This window comes from Papaver somniferum, chromosome 3, assembly GCF_003573695.1.
Source record: "Papaver somniferum cultivar HN1 chromosome 3, ASM357369v1, whole genome shotgun sequence".
NCBI lineage: Eukaryota > Viridiplantae > Streptophyta > Magnoliopsida > Ranunculales > Papaveraceae > Papaver > Papaver somniferum.
The window spans coordinates 203,857,984-203,864,528 of NC_039360.1; the positions used below are offsets into that span (position 1 = coordinate 203,857,984).

General features: G+C 34.0%; 1 long non-coding RNA gene across 1 annotated transcript; it reads right to left on the reverse strand.

The window, feature by feature from the left end:
• Positions 1-220: 220 nt before the first annotated feature.
• LOC113362042 lies at positions 221-1,125 on the reverse strand. Its single transcript, XR_003365511.1, has 2 exons — positions 822-1,125; positions 221-505 (listed from the first exon to the last, which is right to left on the reverse strand). It is a non-coding gene; the product is annotated as an uncharacterized LOC113362042 (long non-coding RNA).
• Between the last annotated feature and the right edge of the window lie 5,420 nt (positions 1,126-6,545).

Sequence of the window (6,545 nt, forward strand, 5' to 3'; positions counted from 1 at the left end):
CAAATGACTTCTATGCCACATCAGCTATTTTTTAATAATTTATTTATTTTACAATTATTATTATTTGACTTATTATTTAATAAATTGCAATTATTTTGGATTTATTAATAAAATTTTAATTGAGGTTTTTTATGTAATATATTGCATTTTGAAATGGATAATATCTAAAACAATTTGGTGTTAAGATATACAAATTTATGTAATCATGGTAAAACACGAATGAGTAGAAATGATATTATAATTTCCTGCAAAATGTAACTTACAATATTCTTAACAAAAAGAAAAGAAAAAAAAAGTATATAACCATACAATTTAATCAATTTTTTCTACAAATCCATCACTAAATTGTTTTCTCTCAACAGTGAAGAGTCTTATCTTTGACATTACATCCTCATAGTTGTTTCTCTGGGACTTGAATTGATCCATTCTTGGATGGTGAGACTCAAATATATTCTTCTATTTCACTTGAAGGATTAGTTTGTCTTCTTTACCTTTTAAATGATCTCTACAAACAAAGAGAAAACAAAAGCCCATATATACAAATCAGTAATGATTTATGTGACAGATAGATAGAATGTCAGTTGGGACGTTGATTACATCTTCAACTTCCTTGCCTCATTTCCTTTTTACTGTTTACATCAAAAAAAAATCCACCAAAAACTAAACACTCTTTTAAGTATCAAAGGATCTAAAATCAAAAAACAAAAAAAAAAAATCCTCTAAAATTAAAACGTTTCTGGAGCAAATATTATAGTCCAATTTCTCCATGGAACATACATCTAAACCCAGAAGAAGAAAAAAAATTAATGGGAGAATGGTACCTACAACCGTGATATGTATTTTGATTTTATGAGAGTGGTTAAACGGGATTTGGTGGTGGAGGCGGCGAATTTTGATGATATCCCGATCGGTTTAAAAGAAGTTAAAAGAGAAAAAGAAAGAAGGAGGAGATTGAAAGAAGTAAAAACAGAGAAAAACAAGAAGAAGGAGAAGAAGAAGATCGGAAGTTCTAGGGTACTCTATGTATAAGAAATTTTCAAACAAATTTATGGAAACAAAATATTTTGGGTAGTTATATTTCCATTTTTTTTCTTTTGTTGTGCACTTTTTGATTTTTTTTTTCTTTTGAAGAGATGTACTTTTTGATTTGAATGGTAATCATGGTGATCGGTTATTAATTTGTTGACTAAAACTTTTTGTTTTAGGGAAGTTAATTGGTTGACTAGGCTAAAAATTAGGATCTAGAAGAAAAATGGTAAACGTGTAATTTTCTTTTTTTTTTGGAAAGCAGACGTGTAATGTTAGTAGTATCTTCTTATTTTAACTTCGTATATTTTGAAAAATATTTTTTACACACGATAAAAATATCATTTGTTTATTTTAAAAATTTATTTTAATTTCATTTACCACGCTACAAGTGTTCTAAATTAGTATGTTCGCACTATTTTGATACCTAGCTAACACAATATATGTGCGACATACAATACGTCACAAATGGATATCATTTTTGACGCTCTCTATGATGTTGCAAATGAAATGTTACAAAAGCGTCTGTTTGTTGTAGTGTCAATATAATAAGGGTGTACACACGCACACGTTTGGTAGTAGAGGGTATTATGGTCATTTCAATGTTTTCAATTAATTTTGGACCTCCAGATAAAAAAAAATTCCGGTTGGACCCTACTATAAATAACTATATGGGCCAGGACCAACCAACAAATTTTCCTTATTGCTATATTTGTTCGCTATATGGGGTGATATTTTTGCGTTGTCATTTGGAAAGATGGTCTCTTTACGTGAGTGCGATTTCTTCAAATCTTAATGGCTAGATCCTGCTTTGCTAACCTCGATCCAAAAAAATCTGGCTAGTTTGGGGCCTAGCCAGTTATTTTGGGTCATCAAATTCCTCTCCCACCTTTCACAAAAGGGAAAATTAGGTGCAAACGCAAAAAAAATAATATTCTCATTGTCAGGTCTACAATTAATTTTAGGTATCCTGACACCCATAATTAATTCTGTGACACCCATAATTATATGAAATTATTAAAAATGTCTGCATGATGGATTATGCATCCGCATGACGGGTTATGCATCAGGGATATAATTGGCAACGCAACTGGGATATAACATATCTAAAAATCCGCGCCTTGGAATTTTACAAATTTTATATCGTTGGAAATCTTTTTAAGAGAGCTATGCAACGAGCACAAACAACAATATCAATTTTTTGTTTTTCATGAAAAAATCAGAGGTGATCATCATTTTAGGGAAAATTTTCGAAAACTGGCTACATATTCGTTATGCAGCCACCTAAAAAAATGCATAACACAATATGCAGATACAACAAAAGATGCATAACACGTTAGGAAACATATTTTTGTTCATGCATATATTATTTTGGTTTATGCAGCCACTTAAACGCTATATATGCCCGAATCCAACAGAAAAAGCAGACGCATAACGAATTATGCAACCATTTTCTCGACTGGATAACAAGTTATGCATCTATAACAAGTTACGCAGCCATTGTTCTGGTTGATTTTAGTGCGTATAGATAAAATTGATGCATAATGCATTATACAGCCATATTTTCAGATGCATAACAGGTTATGCACATAATATTGTAGGTACATGATAAGTTATGCAGTCTTTGTTTTTATTGGTTTCAATAATAACAAAAAAATTAATCTGTAACGTGTTATGCAGACATTTTTATAGATACATAATAAGTTATGCGTTCATTTTTTATATAATTTTTTGGTTGATTTCACTACTAACAAGAAAATTGATGCACCACACATTAGTAATTTGACTTCCAACATTAGTAATGTAACATATTTTTGAGTTAATGAATGGTCCTACCTTTCAAAAGTGAAGAATTTACCTCCAGCTGTTTTTCATGCGACTGTACTGGAATTCTGAAATGACGAGTCGCTAACTAATTGATTAAGTAAAGAGAGATTAAGGATACATGTGTTGCCGTTCTGGGAATAAAGTGGAGATGCATACAATTATGTTCAAACGAGTGGATTAATTCCATTTTCCTGGGTCAGCTTATGGCAGTAAGGAGGGACGTCTTTTGGAAGGCAAAACTAATACTGCATTTCTACAAACACATGTTGTGCGTGACTTGACGTGACCATGGATGAATTTGGTGTTAACTACTGTCTCATCTCCTTCCATGCAATTTAAAAAGAAAAAAAGAAAAAAAATATATCTCTCGTACACCAGTCAACATTCATAATTCATTATTGCTTCAAGAACAAAATTCAACTCAGACAGAATCCCCTTGTAAAGTTACTCCATCTCGGCAATTCATTCAACATTTCTTCTTTGCATTTTAATTCAACTCAATCGAAGCAACCACCATCTTTCTATCCATGACACAACAATTCTGTTGTAATCTCGACCTCAAATCATTGGCAACCACATCTCCTTCTTCTCTTCAAATCCATCTCACTGTCTCCCAAATCTTCCCAATTCCTCATTTTCCATGAATATCAACAATAACAAATCTCATAAAAATTAGGAATTTCTAAATTAGGATTTTTTAGAAATTAATTACCAGAGTTAGATGCATGTAAAAGGAATTCTTTGAAGACCTGCAATTCTATTAGCAGTCATTTCTCTTCATCTTCAATTCCGTCTCCAATCATTGTTTTCCTTTTTAGTTTCTCTGTTGTGAACAATGGTGATGATGAATGTTGGGATCTTCATGAATTTGTGGTGCGAGAGAAGATCAAAAACCGATCCGCTCTGCGATACAGAGATTTTTGGAAATTTCCTCTCTATCTCGTCTACCTGATAAAACATAAGTTTAGAAAAATATGGGTTTCAGAGAATTTTTTCCCAAAAATGGGTGCGCGCGTGAAGTTTCATGCCCGTGGGTTTCACGGTGGAGAAAAACTGAAAAATGGGTCTCCCTGTAGTTTTCACTTCACAAAAAGCTATGTGGTGTCTAATCTGATAAAAAGACTAATTTAGCCCCAAAAATTATTCCTCTACTGACCCATATAATTACTATTCCTTACCATTTTCAGTAAAACAAATCAAAAACATAAAAACTAAACCAAATTATTTATTTTTTATTTTCATCTAATCCTTCCAAATTCCATAAACCCTAATCAAACAAAAAATTGATCTTCTTCTCCAACGATCTCCGATCCAACCAAGAAAAGGTAAATCCCCATCAACCCGTTTTATGATTCGCATTTCTTCATTGATTTACATGTTTAAAACTTCGATTTTTAAAAAAAAAAATCTCTGATTTTTCCATAATCAGTTAATGTTGACATATCGTATCAATTGATTCTTGGTTTTGTTCTTCGTCCATGAAGAACATGCAGAGGAATCGGTTTATATGATGACTAGCATTGATTTTGTGTTGAAATCAGAATATGAAAACACATCACCATAATCGGTTTATAAGTACATTATCATAAACCGATTTTGGGTATAAATTTTTTTCGATCTTTATGCCCTTACAATCGGTTTTTATTTAAGTTGTAATGTATAGATTGTGAAGTTGTCTCTTCAGATTCCATTTCATAATCGGTTTTTGTATATGTACCGCATAAACCGATTTTTGGTGTTTGAAATTCATGTGTATTTTTGTGGTTAGAATCAGATTACATGTATTATTTTATAAACCTATTGTGTGGTTTGATTGTTTTTATGGAGCTATGGACTTCAGTCATCTGAGCTTCTTTAACTGCCCCATGGAGAAAGAGGATGGTGCCAGAAAACCGGAGATCGTGGAAAGGAGCATGTACAAGTTCTCCTTTGGAAGGGAAACCAAGTTGGAGCAGGCGTTCAAACTTTTGGATCGGCTTTCAGTGGAAGAGTTGATTGAGGTCATCTGATTTTCCAGAAGGAGGAGGGATGAAATTGCAGCACGAAGGGAGGCGAACGTTGAGGATGATATAATGTGGGAATAAATGTTCGCTGCTATTGCAGCGGGTTGCTGAAGATGTTGTTGCCGGTGCGGTGATGCTATTGCAACGGGTGCTGCTGAAGATGTTGCTGCTAATGTTCTTGATGCTGGTGCTCCATGATGCTGATGCTGTCTTTTAGATATTATATGAGTTTTAAATTTTTAAGACTTTGGATGGTTTAAGTTTTTAACACTTATTTTTGCATGGTTTAAGGTTTATTTCTTGGATGATCATGGTTTGAACTTAAATGCAGTTAAAGTGTTTTAATTATAATTATGTGTATAATGGGTTTATCATAAAACAAGTTTATGCATGCCCAAAATTCAATTTTGCAAATACAAGCAAACAATCGGTTTATATGACTTCTGACATAAACCAATTGTCGAGGTTCCATCATGGAATCAATTTATGTGGGGGTCAGTATAATCCGATTCTTCATGCCTTAGAAATGTTTTTTTGTATATTTTTCTAGTTGTTGATGGTGGTTTTTAGTTCAGGGGTAAAACCGTAAAACCTTATATTTATGTGCCTCTGTTCTCCAAAGAAATATAGTCATTTAGATGTGATGAGTGCCTACGCCTCTTTGCTTACATATGTACTGAGCAACTCAGTATACTTATATACAAAATTTATTTAGAATAATGTTGGTTGCAACTCCCAGGTATTCTATAAATTTTATTGAACTCTCGCTTGCGTTATTCACTAATGCATGGCTTGTTAAGTACTTATCCTATGCTATGTTCTCAGTCTTAGTATTTATATGATATGACAACTAATATTCATTCTCAGTATAGCAACATGAATTTCCCGAAGTGTCAGGATTAAGATGCGCATGAAAGTACTCAATCAGAAGCACGCAAGCTGCGCTGCTCTCTGAGATAAAAATTAGTGATTTTGTATCAACACGCAAAATTCACCAAATTTGATTAATTTTGTGTCAGCTCACAAAATTCAACTTTTTAACCTAATTTTACCAATTTACAAAAATTAGGTTTTTTGCGGCCTGCGCAATATCTCGAGCCCTATTGGCCGAGACTAAACCTAGGAAAACAAGGAAATTGGTTCATCAAGGAACTAGTAGTAGCAGAATCCTACTAAAAGTTGGAAAATAGGAAATAAAGGGGAAACTGTGACAAGTGAAGGCAGCAGCCAAAGGGGCGGCCACACCACTTGTTCGGCCGGTTTTCCCTAGCTTGCGTCGCCTATCACCGACCGACCATGCCCCATATTGCTGGTCGTCAATCCCTTTTTCCTATCGACCAATCAAATTGCTCCAAAGCTGCATCCTACACTATTAATTAAAGATGGAAGTTGGTTGGTCGACGTGCTTAGTTTCTTAAGAAATTGAATCCAGAGTGCTCATGTCAGTCTTAAAACGATCACGGCCGTACGACTTGGCCGGATGATTTATCAAGCTTAACTTCTTCCTGACGTGACCAAACAAGCTCCATGGTATTCACCGGCGGGCCCACTCTCGTTCCAACCAATCGGAACTCTTCTAGCCTGCGGGTAGCATCCATGATCGCTAGCCAAAGTAGCTAGTCACGCGGTTGAAAAAGGTGTTTGACGAGTTAAGACCGGCCATAAATGTCTTAAATCCATCGTGGTCGT